At 43.1% G+C, this 20,561-nt stretch overlaps 1 protein-coding gene across 3 annotated transcripts in view; it reads left to right on the top strand.

Annotated features, from left to right (window-relative positions):
• The first annotated feature begins 1,375 nt into the window (after window positions 1-1,375).
• LYPD6B (LY6/PLAUR domain containing 6B) overlaps window positions 1,376-20,561 on the top strand; it is a 50,265-nt gene continuing 31,079 nt past the window's right edge. The window contains exon 1 of one of the 3 annotated variants that reach the window (XM_043576657.1): window positions 1,376-1,480. The gene's annotated coding sequence lies outside the window, so the exon portion shown is untranslated. Of the gene's footprint in view, window positions 1,481-15,653; window positions 15,911-20,561 lie in introns of those variants that run through there. The other 2 variants (XM_043576659.1, XM_043576658.1) reach the window with 2 other exon arrangements.

The raw sequence follows: 20,561 nt of genomic DNA on the forward strand, positions 1-20,561 counted from the left end.
GGCTTGAACTCACAAACCGTGAGATCATGACTTGAACTGAAACCGAGAGTCAGATGCTTAACCAACTGAGCCACCCAGGCACCCACCTTGGGAGAAATTTCTTAACAACAAAAAAAACACTAACGGTCTTGAAATGCTTACATTGTGTTTTATCTTCAAGTCCACGTGATTATCTTGTGTCTTTTTTCTTCATTGTGTTGGCCGATAGGATGCTCAGAACCTAATTTATCAATCACATCAAGAAATAGTTTAATACCTTACAAAATACATTTCTGTGGACTAATTTTCCTCATGCTCTAGTCTCTTTTCTGTGTTGTCCTCATGTTGTATACATATTTTATAAATTAATGCATTTTTTTTCTTGACATTAGGTAGTATATTAGAGTTCTGCAGAGAAACCTGACCAATAAGGTGTGTGTGGGTGTGTGTCTAGCGATTGATCAATAGACTGATTTTTAAGGAATTGACTCCCATGATTATGGAGGCTGGCAAGTCCAAAATTTGCAGGGCAGGCTGGAGACACAAGGAAGAGTTCATGTCCTAATCTCAAGTCCAAAGGTGCATAGAGGCAGCATTCTCTCTTCTTAAAGGAACTTCAGTCTTTTCTCTTAAGGCTTCAGCTGGTTGGATGAGGCTCACCCATGCCACCAGGGATAATCTGCTTTACCCAGTCTACTGATGTGAATGTTAATCACATCTAAAAAATACCTTTACAACAATGTCTACACTTGTGTTTGACCAAACAACTGGGCACCATAGCCCAGTCAAGTTGATTAAACACATGAAATTGGCATCACAGATGAGGGCTATAAATATATAATAGGATTTCCTTAGAATTGGGCACAATTGTTGTCTTTTACATTTGCAGATTTGAGTGCTTGTAGAAGAAGATTGCACTTCCCTCCCACCCCCTTATTTGGGTTCAAGTCTCGTGTTGTCATTATTTCATCAGCTGGTAGGGCCGTCTTCCAAAGCAGGGTTAGTTAAATGGCATAGAGTCTTCTTTGTGTGTGGACGTGTTGAGTGTGTGAATGCTCTGACCTGCCAACATACCCTGATATATGTAAGTGTTATACAAAGTTCTGCCAGCTCCTTGGTAAACAGCCATTTTTGTGGAGGGACGTGATGAAGTGTATGATTTCACCAGTTATTACCATTCCCAATTAGGCCCCAGGTGTGTGTTAATAAAAAAGTTAGCTCACTCTCTGTAACTTTAACAGTCTCACCTGACTTGATTCCAGGGATTTCATTCATTTGTATTGTTCAATTGATTATGTTGCTGCTGTTGTAGTCTGAAAGGTCTTCAAACATCCAGAGACCTGCTTTTTGTTAGAAAACATTCCAGATGTGGAGGAATGTAACTCTTCGCCAGCAGTGGTTCTTACCTTATCTTTTTATCTTTGGTAGGCTGGTTACTTTGTTTGGGCACAGACCTCATCACCATTGGAGAGAGGAGCCTGACAGCCGTGTTCTCTCTGAGGTAAGAATGGAAGCGATTACAGACAGTCGTTGGCTTTTCATTTGGGAGCTCAGGGTTAGATGATCAGGGATCCACACAGACTCTACCTTTTCCCTGTCTCCGGGTGATTTGCCATGTTTTCTAGTCCATCCTAACCATGCGTTGCTCACTTGGTCCTGGGATTTGGAAGGCAGATTTTGGTTTAAGTCCTGTTTCTGGTGAACCCAAGGAGGGAGTCCCCATGCCCAGGGAATGATTAGTGGATGAAAGACTTTTCTGTTTCCCATATACTAATTTGGTCAATTACAAGAGCATCTTCTAGAGGAACTATCCCACTGATGGGGGCAGGAATATGTGGGGGATAGGGAGTGATGCTCAGAAATGTCTGTATCAAGTGAAATACGTTGCTAACTCTCCTTAGCTAACTGTGTGCATTAATTATTGAGCATTTGTAATTATAGAACATTTAAATGTTAAAGATTAGAAAATATTTCCTGATCCAAAAGAGGATGAAGGTGTTACCCCAACAAAGAAGAGGCAAGAGCATGTTTGTCTACTTGGGCATGTTTAAAGTTGTACGTTTTACTGAGGACTGCTTTTTATTTCATTCGTTTTTGACCTTGTGGGTTTAGGTATGGTGCTTAATACACATGTTGACCAGGTTCATTTGTCAGGCCTCTCTTTTCTCAGTGAAAAAAACCAAAAAACAAAACTGAATCTGAGGTCTGGTTTTCTGATGTCAGGCAGCCAAGGCCACAGGAATGTCTCTTTGAGGATTCAGGGACCTGAACCTGATCTACTGAGGAATCTTCTTCCTGGTATGGGCTATTAGCTCCTAGCCCAGAAACCTTTTGCCTTGCAAACAGACCTCCCACCTTGCATCTGATGCGTGGGGGAGGCAGCCTCCAAGAGAAGTTGTCTCCCATCAGAGCTGATGGGGCCAGAAATCTTCCTGTTTCTTGTCTAAAGAGCAGATAGAATTATTAGCACCCATGTTTGTTAATGATAATTACATGTTTCAAGTACAAAGCAGAATTCTGTAGAATATCTACTAAGATGGTTTGCTCCTTGCCTTTGTAAAAGGGATGACATTGTACTATCCTAATTAGGCCCCAAAAAACATGTAGGAATCTGTATGTTATCACTGTTTCCCCCAGGGCGTGCTGGGTGGTGTGCAAACTGTTACTTCAACTTAAGAGTCTACTACTAATAAACCGAAAGAGTATGGAGATGAGAGAAGGGACAGGCCAACAGTGAGATATATGGAGAGCTTTGGGCTGTCTTCCAAAGCAAGGAAACTTAATGCCTTTTTAGTTACAGCGTTAAACAGTATTAGGAACATCATAATACTGATAAGCATAATAATAATGATAACAATGGCAATAAAAAATAATAACTCTATTAGCACCTCTATCACCATCATCATGACAGCTAACACTGGCTGGCTCCTACTTTCTGCCAGGCGCTAGACTAAGCATTTTGTTTTCTCTCTCCATATGCACAGCTTTCCTAAGAAGAAGGTCCTACTAGTGCCCACCTTTTGCGGTTGAGGAAGTGGAGGATTAAATGAAGTAGGTGAGCTGCCCAAAAGTTAGCCAAGCCGGAAGTGGCAGACCAGGAATATAACTGACCGAACAGCACAGAGCAGAGTCCAAGCACGCTGAGGCTTTGACCCACCTGCAGACATTCGGGGCTGGCACTCCACCTGACTTTCACGCTTGCCCCTGCTCACATGCCCTTTGCCTCCTGACCACCACCTGTCACTGACAGTGTGTCTCTTCCCAGTGAGTTGGCCAAGACATTAAAAAATATATAAGTAGCCCAAAAATGTGGGGGGGGGGGCACATGGGTGGCTCAGTCGATGGAGCATCCAACTTTGGCTCAGGTCATGATCTCACCGTTCGTGAGTTCAGATGCCACATCGGGCTCTCTGCTATCAGTGCAAAGCCTGCTTCGGATCCTCCCTCCCTCCCTCTCTCTCTCTCTATCTCCCACTCCCCTGCTCACTTTCTTTCTTTCCCAATCTCTCAGAAAAATGAATAAGCATCTTAAAAAATTAAAAAAAAAAAGAATGTTAAAGAATGTTTGGTCTATAGGGAACAGCAGAAAGATAAGGAATTCTCCCAGTTTTAAAAGATGCCAGCGTTACAGTCATGAACATGTTAGTGTGTTTTACTGCTGTTTTTACCTTTGTGTATCGTTTGTTCACATAGTTCCTATGGATTTAAGTTTTGAAATTGAACAAGTATTCTGCCTTTGTCTCATTAGCCTATTTTAAGGGCTGCTGAGCATTTGAGTGTACGTGGTTAGAGGGCTCTTTAGTTAATTCCACAAGAAGTTGTATCTTTGGGTTCTTCCCATGTGACAAGTGCAGAGTTTCTGCTCATTTTGTTGGATAGCTAGTGTGTCTACTGCAAGATGGGTTAGAATTGTGGGGTATCTCTGTGGTCTCACACTGTAAATACCTTGTGTCTTGAGATGGGTCTCTATGGGGTTGGTGGAAGTCCTATTGGACTGAGACCAGGAGACCCAGATTTGGCTCTGCATTGAAACCAGTTGTGAATTCTTGGGTAAATTACTTCATTTTAGTATCTTCATCTGCAGACCAGTTACATCCACTCAGCTCTGTGATTCCATGAAATCAGTTTTCTTAACTCCCTTGATTTATAACATGATCAGTTCCAATCGGTGCAGCAATTTGGGCATGGCTCAGCTGGATTACTCTGAATTGCTTCAAGCAGGAAATTTTGTTTTTCGAGATAACCAGACCTGTAAGCTCTTGGAATGTGGAATGTCTTAGCTACTTTTATATAATCCTTGCTATCTTCACTCGTGTGCTTTCCTCCTTCCTCAACTTTCTCATTTCTAGACACCCACAGAACTGTATGGTACAAAGTATGTGCTCAACAAATATGGCATGAATAAACAAATACGTGGACAGATAAATGCTACTGGTCTTCACCTGAGAAACTTTAGCACTACGGGTAATCCAACTTACCAGATTAATAAGATTGCTTTCATTTAGATGTGGTGGTTTTGCTTATAACAGACAGGAACTTAAGCTTCCAAAGTCTCTCCTAATGTATTTCAGAGTGATTCTCCTACAAAGTTGATTATCAGTTCTTACCACATGTTACAGATGACAGAATACTGACTTATGGAACTTGGTATTTTTTCCCCCTTTTGTATTGTGGGGTGAGATAGGTTTTTTGGTTTAATCACAGCAAAATCGAAGCTTGGAACGTGATCATTCTCTTGCTGTGACCAGCAGAAAAAAATGAAGATGTTCTGGGCTCCCTGTATTCTTGGAGCCACATATCAGGACCATGGGGCTTATATGGTTGATTCTGACTGGCTCCCCCTTATTCTCACTTGGTGATGCTGACCTTGAATTGGTTTGCTTTTGCCTTGAAGGCATCTACCCACTTCATCATATAATATCTAAGACACATGGTATAAAGCTACCTCCAGGGAAGCCATATCTTGCCATTTCGGGCCCTGGATTGTATCGTGGACTAAAGGGAACAAAATCCTTTTTTCCATGCCATCCACCTTACCCTCTGCAAGGACCTAATTTGGCCCCTTCCTTGGCACAGAAGGCTTGCCTCTGTGTCTCCAGATTTGATCATGCACTGGTCTTAGCTTTTCCCAAGTTAATGTGCTGACTGTGGTGGCCTTACTGGCCCTAGGTGAGTGGGATGAGATCTTGGAAGCACCACGTGGAGGTTGGTTAACCTGCTGACAGACAAGTGGCCTGGTTTCATGTGAACGTTTGTGTTTGAAATGCTATTGATAATAAAGCCTCATTTGTTTAGGGCTCTGTGTCCGTTATCTGTTGCATGTAAGAAATCACCAGAAACTTAATGGCCTAAAACAACAACCATTTTATTTGCTCATGATACCGTGGGTCACCAGTTTGGGCTAGGTTCTGACTCATGTTGTCCAGCATCCCTCACGCCACCATACCTAGCTGGTACCTCTGAGGGAGTTGAAAATAGACTTCACTTCTTTTTTTAAAAAAAATTTTTTTTTCAACGTTTATTTATTTTTGGGACAGAGAGAGACAGAGCATGAACGGGGGAGAGGCAGAGAGAGGGAGACACAGAATCGGAAACAGGCTCCAGGCTCTGAGCCATCAGCCCAGAGCCTGACGCGGGGCTCGAACTCCCGGACCGCGAGATCGTGACCTGGCTGAAGTCGGACGCTTAAACGACTGCGCCACCCAGGCGCCCCTAGACTTCACTTCTTAATGGAATAGCTGCAAAGAATTCATGGCCAGGTAAAAGTTCTCATAGGTTCTTAACTTTGATCTGAAAGCAATCTGAATTTTTTTTATTTTGCCTTAAACTATCCTGGAGTAGGGATGGTATTGTCAGCCCACCTGAGAGAAGTCTGGGAAACAGTATGCTGTGTAACATACTCAAGAATATAATAATGATGATAATAATAGAGATAGTAATAGTAACATCAAATATTAATTTGTTCTTACTATATGTCAAAAGGACTGTTTTAAGTCCTTTACATATCATAACGCATTTGGTCATTATACAGTCTAATGGGTAGGTACTATTTTTATGCCCATTTTATAGGTGAGAAAACCAAGGTACAGAGAGCTTAAGTAACTTCCCCCAATGTCAGAAAGCTACTCAGTGGCAGAAGTGGGGTTCCACCCAGGCACACTGGCTCCAGAGTCTGCATTAACCCGAAGTGCTTCTCAGGTTAATGGAAATGAAATCTTCTTGACTCTTGGCAGAGTTCTCCCTTGGACATGTAGTGTTTCTAGAGGCAGGGACATTGGCTATTTGGAGAGAGACATAACCTTTCTGTATATACATGTGGCCAAAAATGGATCCCTAGTTGGAGATAGTAATGACACTTGTCCTATGGAATGGAGACTAACTCTCCTGAAAGAGGGTGTGTGTGTGGGTGTGGGTGGAGATGTCTAGTGATGGTGGTCATGGTCATGCTGTCACTCTGCTCATCTTCTGGGGGAGATGTTTGAAGGACGAGAATATTTAATAATGTCCTCGCTAGCCTTCCAGATAGTCTCTTGTTCTTGGCTTCAGGTAATCGGCCTAAGCTCAAAAGAAAAGAATGTATTCAGCTTCTTGTTTAAGGATGACCCCAGGGAAAGGGTGGGTTGACAGCCGCTTCTATACAGCATTTGTGGTACTACATTGAGTCCAGTCTCTAGGTGGCGTCAGGTGGTTTATGTAAGGAAAATGACAAATTTTACTGACATTTTTAAGATTACCCTTGTCACCATGGGTGAAGTGGCCCATAGCCCCTTCCTTAGTTTGACAGGTTCAGAACACATTTAGGGGCCAGGACTTTGCAGTTGGCAGTAGAATGGGGGAGACACTCCCAGGCTAAGACTTGAGGGCACTTATTCCTGCCACCTAGCATCTTCTCCCCATCAGATCTCATTGTTGCCTCTTGGTTCCACAACTAGCCACCTCCTTCTGATGTCCTTGCCTTCCTACTTTGACTCAGGTTAGCATCACTGACTGCTCCCCTTGCTAGGAGGTGTTTGCCACAACTTCTGCATATGTGAGAACCTGCATGGTCACCCTAATACAGATTCCATCTAGAATCGGAGCGGAACAGTAGGCAGTCTAGACATGCACAGCCCCACCAGGGAGGGTGGAACGTGGGGTAGGGACGATGGAGAGGACCTTGCTGGTTGCCCTCCCCTCCCACCACCCCTCACCTTCCCACACCAGGAACTTCCCTGAAAGCCACATCCCTTGACTGTCAAGATATCCTAGTGATGCTGTCTCCCTACTGGTGAAAACCATTATATTTATAGTCTTTTCCTTCAGCTAATCTTTTTTTTTCTAATTTTTAAAATGTTTATTTATATTAGAGAGAGTGAATGAAGCAGGGGAGGGGCAGAGAGAGGTGGAGACAGAATCTGAAGCAAGCTCCAGACTCTGAGCTGTCTGTATAGAGCCTAACGTGGGGCTCGAACTCACGAGCCATGAGATCATGACCTGAGCCGAGGTCAGACGCTTAACTGACTGAGCCACCCAGGTGCCTCTCCTTCAGCCAATCTTGAACAGAGTTCATAATCGTGTCCTGCGTCAAATACGTTTTCCTTTTGGGGTACTTCCTTTTTTTCTGATTTGAACCAGCTGGGACAGTTTAATCTGTCCCATAGGAATGAAAACCTGACAGGCAGGTCTCTACAGCAGACATGCTGCAGACAGTGCCTTACTGTCCGTGGTTACAACTGAATGGTTCAGCCTGTCTTTATGATAGAATTAGGGAACAGAACACAGGCAGGAAGCTTCTTTTGTTTCCAAGGCCTTTGGGGCTGTTCTTTCCTGGCTATAAACTTAATTGCTTCCTGGGATGGATCTGTCCAGCAGGCCAGTACCTCGTTAGCTCCCACCTGTGTGGCCAACCGGGACTACCAAAGCCTGCACCTTCGTTTTCCTGTAGGCTTGGTTGGTTGATGAACATTAGCTTTCCTTTGGCTGTGGCTAACATTGCCTGTTTTGGGGCACTGTTGATGCACAGGAGTGGGATGTGAGTATGGAGGATGGAGGGGGTGGGTGAAAGGCAGGTGGGCCTTCTGCGTCAGCGGTGGACAGGATGATGTAGTGCGCTTAGAAAACTGGTTTGCCACAGGGTCCTTGAGTGCACACAAAAGTCCTCCTGTTTCCCGAAGGGGAGGTTGAGTCACCTTATCCCCACAGAGGACATTTCAGACATGGTATTAGCCTGAATCCACTACAGTTTTGACTCCACCCTAGGATTGCTGGGTTTCATTGTTCGCCTTTCTCATTGGTTTTATGACCAATGTTGTAGGAAGACAATACCTGAAAGTTTGTATAAGCCTTTCCCCCTTTTTCCCCTCAGCAGTGAAGAGGATTGCTTAACAATAAACACAGAAAGGGAGTTAAAAAAGAGAGAGAGACGAGACAGAGCTTTGCTCTAGGCTGGCTCTTGGCAAGGGAGTCTGAGTTGGAGAAGGCATTTTCAGTGGTTAGAATGCACGTTTACCTATCTGCACATGCCTCCCTCAGCTTCTAACCCATAGCACCAGGCACTTCAGTAACTTTCTTGTCATCCTCAGTGGCTCCTCCTTGGAAGGTTGTTAGTAGTCCAGCTAAAGCAGAGCATTTCAAATTTAACCTTAAGCAGCTCTTGCAACTGCATCTTCAGGAAATCTTTCCAGAAGAGAGATGAAAACTTCCTCTGTGTCTAAACGTGGCAAGCCCATGCATGATTCTCCTGTTTTCACCATGATCGCTTTCCATATTTTTACTGTGAACATCAAGTCCTGTCTACTTCTTAGCCATGTTTCCCACCCTTTCTCCTATGTGGCAGATCTGCATTAACCACTCACTGTGGCACCACCAGCTGGGTGATGAATAAATGTCTTTGCACAGGAATATTACCCACAACGTGTACTCAATCCCAGGAGCCTAGCTTCTCTTGTGCTATTAAGTTTCAGGTTTACTTTGGATGTGTGGTCAAACCTTTTTACTTAAGTTTACTTTAGTCTCAGCAATATATCCAATCAGATTTTTACCAAAATCGCACATCGTATGTAAACCTATTCAGTGCTCAGGGCACCTGGGTGACTCAGTCAGTTGAGTATCCAACTTTGGCTCAGATCATGATCTTGTGCTTTGTGAGTTCAAGCCCCACGTCAGGCTCCATGTTGACAGCTCAGAGCCTAGAGCCTGAGATTTAGGCTTTTCAGATTTTGTGTCTCCCTCTCTCTCTGGCCCTCCCTGACTCATGCTCACTCACATGCGTGCTCTCTCTCTCTTTCTCTCAAAAATAAATAAAACTCACAAAAAAAAGCCCTATACTGCTCTTATCCAAAGGAACTCTAATATGAGTTGCCTGCCATCTATTAAATCAGTTTATTTTTTGCCTGCCTTCAGTAGCATTTCATTTGTAACTAAACAGTATTTAAAATTTTTTAATTGAAACATATTTGACATATAACATTGTGTAATTTAAAGGTATAAAATGTTGACTTGATACATTTATATATTGTAATATGGTCACCATTGTAGTGATAGTTAGCATCTCTATCGTGTCACATAATTACCATTTCTTTTTAGTGGTTGGAATAATTAAGATTTAGTATTTCAGTAAGTTTGAATATAACACACCATTGTTTATATTCACTATGTTGTGCATTAGCTCCCCAGGACTCATTTGTCTGCTAGTTGCAAGTAAACAGTATTTTAACGTCTCTCTCAAAAGGGTAAATTAGAGTAATGCAACATGGAAAATAGTGGGGAGATGCGGATTAATTAGGAAATGAGAATCCCTAATGCACTCATGGATTTACTCCTGAGATGGGTTATACTCAGAAAGATTTTCAAGTCTTTAAAATGAACTGCCATGTTAGAGGCTTTCGTACATCGGTTTGTGTTTACTCTGTTAGAAGAAGGCCTTGTATTAGTTTTATATAAAGGATTCCTAAAATAACCAAGCAGTGACCAAGAGCAGAGAGCCAGATGCTGTTCCTATAGGATTTTGCTCCACTAAGATTCCAGATGTCCTCTCTGCCACCTCTCCCCTATCTCCTTCATAGTTCTGTGGATAGCTTTCCTTGAACCATGAGCTGAAATGCAGACTTTAAATACAGAGTTCTGATATGTTAGGGAGGAAAGTGACATTGATTTATTTGTTCTGTTTTTGGCCAGCCTGAGGAACCTGTCTTGTCAGGTAATGAACAACTGCTTTTATCCTAACTGGTGACTTCAAGAGAACGATTACTCATCCCATCATTACCATTCCCCTGAGTCATCTAGGCTGGCTCATATTGGTTCCAAATGAGTAAGAGTCTTCAGGCAGTGGACTTGAGGGCCAAGATACCTGTTTGGTAATATTAGTTATATAAACGTACCTCGGACATGGAGTCATGTCTCATTCTGGAACGATACTTCATAGGTGCAGGTTTCAGCCGTGTGTCTGTTTGGTACCTTGTATCATCTGGTATACTCAAAATTGGCCATTATAATGGTCAGTATAAAATGATTATATGACTTACCAGACCTCTAGCCTGCCTGCTGTGGATCTAAAGGGCAAAGATATAGCTATTAAAATGAATGGTGATTTGGAGCATCTCTGCCTGCTTAGTGGTCCTGTAGGTTGATCATGGAGTGTTCAGTGGTCATCTCCATAAAGCTACTTTAAGGCCTTGTCCTTGTGATGGTGGGGAGAGCACCTTAACACTTAAGAAGACCTGTGCCATCATAGATGGGTACATCTGCAAGGCAGCTGGAGTCATTTCCATTTTATACAGATACTACCCGTCCCCTTTCATGGTGCCATTTGTGGTACTGTTCTTGGGTCTAGTTGTATATGATTTGGAGGACAAACATGAGACTTTCCCAGATCAAATTTGGTTATATGGATAACTGTGGAGATCAGTATTGACTGGCATATGTGTTCCAGGTCTTTCCAAAGTTCAGTTTATTTCAGAGTTCTTTCTTTCTTTTTTAATGCTTTATTTACTTTTGAGAGAGTGTGAGGGAGGGGGAGACAGAGGATCTGCACTAACAGCAGCAAGCCTGATGAAGGGCTCGAACTCATGAACTGTGAGATCATGACCTGAGCTGAAGTTGGACACTCAACTGACAGAGCCACCCAGGTGCCCCAATTTCTGAGTTCATAATATTTATATTCATTACAGATAGAAACTTAGCTTTGAGTCTTAACATTTAAGGCTCAGTTGAGCCATCCCATGTTTATAGGACAGCTTGACATCTAGAAAAGAAGAACATAAAGCAAAATGCTGAATGCAAGTTTGTGGGTTAGTTTAAAATCCTACCTCTTTTACATATTCATAACTAATCCTTTCCAGGTTTAAATAAAATCAGCAGTTGCTTTAATAACAGCTATTCTGTCACCTTTCTCTGTCTTTCAGGCACTTGTAATACATCACTAAACGATATCAGAATTAACCCAAAGTACTTTAGACTGAGCTGCTTGGGGCAAGAACCTTGCCTTCTTCATCTTGAATTCCTAGGACCAAGAAGGACCAAGAAAAATAACACCCCCTGCCCCCCATCACCCACCCAGCCCTGTCCCAACTCTGTTTTATAAGCAGGTATAAAGTAATCATGAAAATAAAGGAAATTGTGATCCTGACATCCTGGCATTTGACAACATGTCCTGTAGTGTAAGTGTTCGGTGGGAGCCAGGGTAAAGGCGGGAGCAGCTGCTCTGGGATCTTTGGACGGGGCCAGCATGGAAAGGCAATAATGCATACCCCACGGTAGATGGATTTTTATCATTGCCCCTGATTCCTGTGTTGAAACAGGAAGGCTCAACCCAGACAAATGCTAAGGAAACAAACCCAACTCTTTTATTACACTCTCCAACATTTATAGCCAAGTCCTATTCGATGCCCTTCTCCTTGAGGCATTCTGACAGTCATCTTAATGATTTATTTTCTTTTTCACAACCAAAAAACAAATAAAATATTTTATCACCTTTTGGGTAGACTTGATGTCTTTCTCTTCATTTCATCACTTTCTGGGTCTATAAAATTCCTCGTACCTTTCAGTTTTTATAACTCAAGGAAAAGAATCCTGTTTTTCTCATTTCTTATGTGAAGGCTCACCCCACTCCCGGACCTATGTGATTTTTTGGGGGGGGTGGGGAAGTAGGATCTATATCCTCAAGCCTGTTGTTGTGTGTGGAGGGGGTGGAAGAGACGGGGGATGGGAAAAGGGGGACTCGAGAAAGGTCATGTGAATTGCAGGGAAAGGTTTTCAATTAAGAAAAAAATATTTTTTTCAAAGCTGTTCTCCACTATTTAAGGTATAAAAACTGTGGAGCCATTGGTGGTGAAGTGTAGTGGGTTGTACTGGTTTAAGAAGAAAATTCTCTACAGCTGATATTAGCTCTGTGGTTTCTTTCCTGTATCTACAGTAAAAACCAATGATCTGTGTGAGAGCCCACAGCACTGTGATTACCCCTCTCCATTCTGAATTGCAGGTCTGCACCCCAGCTCCCTGCTTTATAGCTGGCAGGCTCAGTTTTTCTACTCTTTCCCCTTTTTCTCATTTCTGCCTCATTTTCCATATGGCTCCTTGCATTAAGGTGTCAGCAGCAGGATATTCAGACCAGTCATTGTGAGTCACAAAAGCTACTCCACCACATGTGGGTTCATAAGGGGCAAAGCTGTTCTCCGGGAAGCGGGGTTTCAAGTCTGAGTTGATGCAGCACGTGAGGGTGTGCAACTGAGTTTAGCGAGTTTAGTGTGCAACTGAGTGGTCTGAGATCTCTGTCTCCTGCCCCTCAGGTCCCTCCCCCATCAGCTCCAGTGAAGACCAGAGAATTGAAAGGGAACGCAGGGTCCTTACCTTCAAGGATCCTTCAAGGAGTTGATGATTAGTTTTAGGAAGAATGGGAAAGCATTCAAAGAAAGGAATAAAGACTCTATTGTTAAGTGGCTGGTGCCTAGATTCCGGACCCTCGTGTGCCTAGGCCCCTCTGTCTGCCACTGTAACTTCCTGCCTGCCAGACGTGTGACTTGTACTTGGTCATGTTAACTATTGATTTTTTGCCCTTACCTTAATTAGTTGACTCACAGACTTCCAAACTATGTCTGATTTTTGACTTTGGAGGGGCATTTAGTCTAATCAGGTAAGTAGAGATGATTGACGGGACTTTTCTGATAGTCACCTACATCCTAGCATGACAGCCAACCCGTGGATTCTACAGAAGGCAGTAATATTATAACCCTAAAGGGTATCACCAGTCATAGGATGCATATCTGACAAACTTTAAAATTAGGGTAGCACCTGTCTTTGAAACCAACAGTAACTCTACTAAAAAGAGACCTTCCCCTATACACACACCGCCTATCCCCATGCCTTGAGACACCCAACGCTCTTTGCTTTGAAATGTTTCCTTGATTTTCGTCCTCAGTTGAATTGTTTGGGGAGATTTGAAGTGGATCAGTGGAGCTGTGTTTGCATTTTTCTGGAGCGTGAAAAATAGTGTTTCAGTTATTACATGTGGAGAGATGAGGCAGCAGATGTACAGCCTGGTTTTTAGATTGCAGGTGGAATCAGCAGCATCGGTAGTTAGAGAAACGGCCCCCAAACATGTGAGCTATGTAGATGCATTCCGTGCTGTGTAGACAGAATAAATCTGGGACACCACAATGTGGTTTTCCTCCCATGCCTTTCTGACCACTCCCCATTTGGTGGGAAAGAGCTTTTGTTTTTCTACTCTTGGGCCTCTCTTTCCATCAGATATGTAGCCAGCTGGCTGAGATCACAACTTACAAGGCTGGCTGGGATCCTGTTGTTGGTGTCCTGGCAGGAAAGTGATGTTTGTTGTAATCGGGCACCTTTGTTGTTCTTTCATCTGGCCATTTCCTCCTGTCTCTTACTCTTCTTCACTTCATTTTTTGGGGAGTCAGTAGCATTGCTTTTTATATAGGAAATGGATGTAAATGACCAATGGCAGTGAAATCGCTCATGCCTTGCTTTTTGGCTTAGAGGGTGGACATTTTGGGAGTCAGTAGCAAGAAGCTTTGCCGTGGGGTCCACAAGGGGTTGGGATAGATGGCTAATGCTCTGAACCAATCTCTCGCCTGTTGGGCACTTTATTGAGCTTTCCCTGTCATGAGAGACTTCAGTAGGTGGTACACAGAGCCTGTTTACAGGACCGATTGTGGTTCAGCTAAATCTGCTGCCCCAGCAGCAAGAAAGCTCAAAGAGTGTCAACTTCTTACACTACCTGGCTCTGTCTCCTTCCTCCAAGAATTTCTCTGCTGCCGCAATCAAAAGTGGAAAAACAAAAATTGGAAGGGAACTAACATTTATTGAGTACTTAACTATAGTTAATTCACTTAATTTTCACTGTCCCTTATTTCCTTCTCACTACTGTCCTGAAATTTAAAGTGCACTGTCATGATTTACAGATGAGGAAGTGGAGACTCTGTGGACTTAAGCAGCTTCTTGAGGTTAATCGTTTCCTACCAGTGGTGATGAGAACCTAAGCTCAGGATCGGAACGAGGGTTCCCCGACTCCAGTTAAATGCAGAACATACCACACCTTGAGAATGACTTGTGTTCCACTGGGGGCTAGAGACTTAAATACTCCAGCTGAGAAGCAATTAGGCTTCCAGCATAGCCTTTTATGCAGAATGCAGCATATAGGCAGCCGTTCCTTGTTCTTCCCTTTGTTGCCATGTAGTAATGTCAGAGCTTTATTGAAATTGTAAAATAGTAGAAGGCATCTTGTCACCGCTGGGATCTAGGGATCAGCGCAAAATTAATTCACAGTTTCTGATCATCTCGCCTTCTCCTGCCCTTCCCAGATGAGACTACACCGTGCTCCCTATGTGTCATTTCCTTTAGCCCATGACAAATAACATAATTGATGAAGTTATGCAGAAGCTATACCCTGTTCACAGAGCAGTCTGTCAGACTTAGACTCTGCATCCCCAGCAATTTGACAAACACTGGCAGCTAACTCACCTTGCTTTTGAAATTTTGTTTTCCTTTAAACTTGAGAAATGCCTTTAATACTTTCCTCCCGATACTGATACATGGGAGACCTGATCTTCTAAGCCGAACGACTGTTTTATGAGGTCCTGGAAGCCTGTTGGTGGTGTACGTTCTTCTTTCTCAACAAAAGGTGTGTCCTTACACTTCCTCCAGCCAGTAGGTCTGGTCAATAAATCCATCAAAGGCCAGGCCAGTCTGGACAAAGCAGGCTTCACACCTTCCCCAGTGGGATGAAAGGCAGCGCTTTAGAGCTCAGTGGGATGGAAATTACTTTTCTTCTCCAGCTCTAGAATAAAAGTGTACATATATCCGTTTTCATTCTTGTCTGGCTCTCCAGTGGGCAGGAGGTTACTTACTGTTTCTTCATTAGCCAGTTGGTAAATACCCAAGGTTGGAGGTCAGGAAAGAGCGTTCTGGCTGTGCCCACTGAAGTCAGACTCCTCCACTAGTGGCAGGCAAAAGAGAGAAGTACGTGCTGGGGGGTCTGCTTCCCTTTCCCACAGTTACGCTTAAGTGCCATCGTTCAGGAATAATTGAATGGGAGGTTTGTGCCTCCAGTTACCAGGCCGGGGATCAGAGAGCCTTACTTTATCCTGACACAATTACAGCTCTGCGACAGGGATTAGAAAGCTCTGCAATTATGCAGATGAGTTACAAAGGCCCCAGGAGAGATTTCACCAAGTCCACCATCTGAATGACTGTCGGTGAGCTGATGGTGCCGATGACCACATTGTGTTGTGAGGTCTACAGCTTTTGTGTAGAATTGCTCATGAAGCATAGAGAGCTATGTCCCATATTTTAAGGAGATTTTCTATTTCTGACAAGGATGATTAAAAAAAAACAGGCTTTATTGCTCAGATCAGCACATAGGCTACAGACATGATTCTCTTTCCTGGATTTCCAACCGGGTGTGTTTCTGTTTGCCACGTCGGTGAGTCCTGGAAAGGTGAGTTGGATTTGTTTTTTTTGTTGTTGTTTTTTTTTTTAAGTGGGCGTTCTGAATATGGAAGAGTTAGTCAGTTCACAGAGAGCTGTTAATTCATAACTCTCACAGTCTCTTTCACCACTAATGTCATTGGAAGCGAAGTCATAGTCCCCTTGGGATCCACCCTGAAATGGCCCTGCGAGGGAAAAGGCTCATCTGGCAATGGCCGGTTTGTATGCCATCTGTGTGCGCTTGGGTTTTCCTCAGTTTACAGTCCGTAGCATGGTTCCTTTAGGGGTTCTTTTAGTTAGCTGAGGTAATTCACAAAGCTGGCAAGAAATAGTTGAACCTAAATTAAAACGGAGACAGCTGTATCTTCAGGAGACCTTTTCTACCAAATTCTATCACCTTTATTTATTTTTCCTGACAAGGAGAACAGGAGAGGACACACCAGAATTGTAGTCCGTCCCTTTGTACCTGGCAAGAAGGTGGATTCTGGTCTGCCTAACTTTTCTCTGGGAAGATTTAATCAGCATTTGCTGTCAAAGAAGACAAATGTTCTAGCTTTGGTGAAGACACTTTGTCTGTCTTGATAAACACTGTTAAGGTGACGTTATGCCCTGTGTGAGAAAGTGAGGGGAATACTTTTTTATGATTAGAATACAAAAAGACAGATTTACTAGGGGCTCTGCCGGGCCTTCTCCCTCTAAACTTCCTGATTCAGCGGGCAGCGCGGTCTCCGGTACGGCGTTATGTGCTGTTGTACAAGTGAAACCAGCGGGTTTAATGATTCTCTGCTTCTGGGTCATAATTCTTTGGAAACAGTGAAAATTCCAAACCTGCAGCACTTCTTTATCTTCTCTTTCTCAAGGTGGCTTTTTTTTTTGGGTGGTGCTGGTGGGTTGGTTGGTTTTTGTTGTAGTATGGGGGTGGGGGGGGTCGACCTTAGATGGTCTTCAAAAGGGGACTAAAGTGAGGGAAAAGGAGAAGTAAGCAAATACTGAAAAATGAATGAGTTGAAGAAGAGTGTTAAGCAGACCCTTTTCTGACTAGAAGCACCTTATGTTTCATTTGTTGGTGGGAGGCTTCCCACTGAAACCAGCTTCTGCTGCTTGGGCCCAGCCTGGCCATGTGTTTCCCCATGGCGGCCCTTGGCTGCCTGGGCTGGCCCGCTTGGGGCATTGGGGACCGGCTCTGCTGCAGGCATATGAACGGGCCTGGAGGGAAGCCTGGGTGCCAAAGGCTGTGAAATGATTTTGTTTTCTGAGTTCTCAGTGGCCCCAATTCTTCTCCCTCACCCCCAACTTTACTGAGGTAAAATCGGCAAATGTAGTTGTCTATAAAATTGACAAAATTGTGTGAAGCTATACAACGTGAGGATCTGATACATACATGTATGCATTGTGAAACGATTACCACAATTCAGTCTGTTAACACCTCCATCTTGACCTCACAGGGTTGCACCTCCCCCCCCCCTTTTTTTTTTTGGCAAAAACGCTTAAAATTTACTCTTAGCAAATTTTAAATATGCAATACAGCATTATCAACTATGGTCATCATGCTCCACGTCACAGTGCCACGACTTATTTCTCTTAGAACTGGAAGTTAGTGCCCCATTTCCTCTATGCCCCAGCCCCTGGCAACCACCATTCTACTCTATTATTTTGACTTTTTTCAATTCTACCTATAAGTGATGGCATACAGGATTTGTCTCTCTGTTTCTGGCTTATTTTGCTTAGTATAATACACCTCCACTTTCATTCATGTTGTCACAAATATCAGGGGTTCCTTTTTTATGGGTGAATAATATTCCATATGTATATGCCAAGGAAATGAATACCATACTTTCTTTAATTCATTCATCCATTGATGGGCACTTTGGGTGTTTCCAGATCTTGGCTGTGGTGAAGAATGCTGCAGTAAACATGGGAGTACAGATATCTCTTTGAGATAATGATTTCATTTCTTTTGAATATATTCCTAGAAGTAGGATTGCTGGATCATATGGGAGTTCCATTTAATTTTTTGAGGAACCTTCATACTGTTTTCCATAGTGGCTGGGCCAATTTATATTCCCACCAACAGTGGACAAGGTTCTCCTTTCTCCACATCCTCACCAATACTTGTGTCTTGTCTTTTTTGATGACAGCCATTCTGACAGGTGTGAGGTGATATGTCATTACAGTTTGACTTGTATTTCCCTAATGATCCAATTTTTTAATTGTATTATTTGGTGTTTCGCTATTGAGTTGTACGAGTTCTGTATTTTGGGTATTAATCCCTTAGCAGACATTGCTTTCTAAGTGTTTTTTCCCATGCTGCAGGTTGGGAGGTTGCCTTTTCATTTTGTTGACTGAAGTTTCTTTGCTATACAAAAATGCTCCTCAGGTGGTCTTCCTTGCCCTGTGACCTTGAACAAAGCCCTTCAAGGGCCTATCTCTGCTTCTTCCTCTGTTTGGGATGAGATTAGACTAGATCCGTGGCTTTTCAGACGTTTTAATCTATGGAACCTTTCACGCATATGAAATGTTGCAATCTAGCCTAATAAAAGCAGTTTTACAAAATCTGACCTATTCTCATTTAAGTGTAGGTGAGGGACCCAGAGTTCCCCCTACCCCACTCAAATCCCCTTAATCTGTCAGAACTCCAGCAGTCCTGTGGGGCCACCTCCATTCCAATTTGATAACAGGCTGACAAAATGCAGAAAGTCGAATTAATGCAAAGCCTAAAAAAGCGGGTGATTTTACCTTTGTCAAACCTGAAGACAGTGTATTTTACAACTTTTAAGTCAACCAACCTAAAATGGCTTAATCCATCATAAACTTGAAAGCACCAATCATTCTTCTCTTTTATATACCCTGTTGCTTGTAACCAGAGTATTTTTAGCTTTGCTGTTGTTCAGTGATGTGCAAATGAACGTGGGTGATGAATTCTGTGAAGTATACCCATGTCAACGTTTCACGATGCTAGCCCTTCCCCCACCCCCTCCTGGATTCCAGAAACCCAGACTCTTTGCCGCACCCCCCCCCACTCTAACCCTGTACTATACAAAAAGTATATCAACTTTCTCAACCTCTGCATTGATCATGTCAGTCTCCCCCCCAAAATAACCGCATTGTTTGAAAGACCAAAACTCACCTCCTGATACCAACTTTCTGAAAGATCCATGATTATTTAATTTCCTCTCAAACCCTATTCCCCACTTCGTTTTAATATACATTCTATTTTGGTAAGTCATTATTTCCCCCAGTCTCTGCCTCCAAACCTGTGGTCATGCTCTTTGCCCATCTCTGTCTGTCTTGTTTTCCCCATAAAGACCCTTCATCCTTTCTGTTGCCTATAGCTCATCCTTCTGGTCCTTCCATGCTCCGTCTTCTCCCTCCCATGGTACTCAGCAAGGTGGCAGCATGGTGTGGCAGCAAAACCACACAACAGGGAGACCACACTAGAACTACAATCCTGGAATTCTCCCACTTATTCGCAAGATGTCCTTGGCCAACCCCCTTGACCTCTTTGGGTCTCAGTTACCTCATCTGTAAAATGGGGTTAATATCTCCTTTGCCTACCTCACCATGCAGTTGTAACAATCAAAAAAAAAATTATAGGTGAATGCACTTTATCTAATTAGGGACTCTTCATTTTTCATTTTTGTTCTTAAATAATAGGGTATTATTATTCCTTACTGTCTCCTCCTATAGCACTTGACCCTGTACTCACTGCAGTCATTTCATGTGTGATATCTAGTCTGGCCAGTTCTTTAGGTCAAAGATTTTTCTTAAATTTAAAATTTAATTCCAGTGCAACTTTACAGTGGTTATCACAGTGCTGATCACATATTAGGTAGTTTGTGTGGATTTGTTAAATGGAAAATATTGGAGGTCAAAATTCCAAGAGCCAATCATTTTTGGGTGCTGGCAGAAGAGGTCACTTAATTATCAGAGCATACTTGAAATTCTGGCATCCTCCCAAAACAAGACTGAAATTCTAAGGATTTAAAATGGGTGTGGAAGATCTTAGAAGCAGGGTAAATAAGTTATCTGGGTGAGATACTCTTTTGAAGATTAACTGAAGGTAGAACTCTGTTCTGGGACCAGTCATAATGAGGCTGGCAGTCAGTCCTTGGTCAGCATAGCCTTTTAAAAACTTGGCATGCTTGGGACGCCTGGGTGGCTCAGTCAGTTGAGCGTCCGACTTCGGCTCAGGTCATGATCTCACGGTTTGTGGGTTTGAGCCCCGCGTCGGACTCTGTTCTGACAGTTCGGAGCCTGGAGCCTGCTTCGGATTCTGTGTCTCCCCCTCTCTCTGCCCCTCCCCTGCTCATGCTCTGTCTGTCTCTGTCTCAAAAATAAAACGTTAAAAAAAAAAAAAAAAAAAAACTCTGCATGCTCACAACGAATAAGGAGAAAGTTCCAGTGAGTGAGGATGCCACCTGGGCTGTCAGAACTGCACCAGGATTCACTGAGGAGGCTGTGTCTCTGAAATAGAAGAGTGAGTGCTGTTAGTGTCTTAGTAAGTGGAGGGCGAATACTTCTTCATGGAAGTGAAAATTACTTCACTTTGAATCATCAGGGAAGATACCATTTTTTTTTAAATAATTGGAATAACTTCAGGAAGATAAGGTGAACATGCTGGTATAAACTCTCAGGGGGCAGGAGAATGCGGGATACCTTTC

The sequence above is a fragment of the Prionailurus bengalensis genome, chromosome C1, assembly GCF_016509475.1.
Source record: "Prionailurus bengalensis isolate Pbe53 chromosome C1, Fcat_Pben_1.1_paternal_pri, whole genome shotgun sequence".
Lineage (NCBI taxonomy): Eukaryota > Metazoa > Chordata > Mammalia > Carnivora > Felidae > Prionailurus > Prionailurus bengalensis.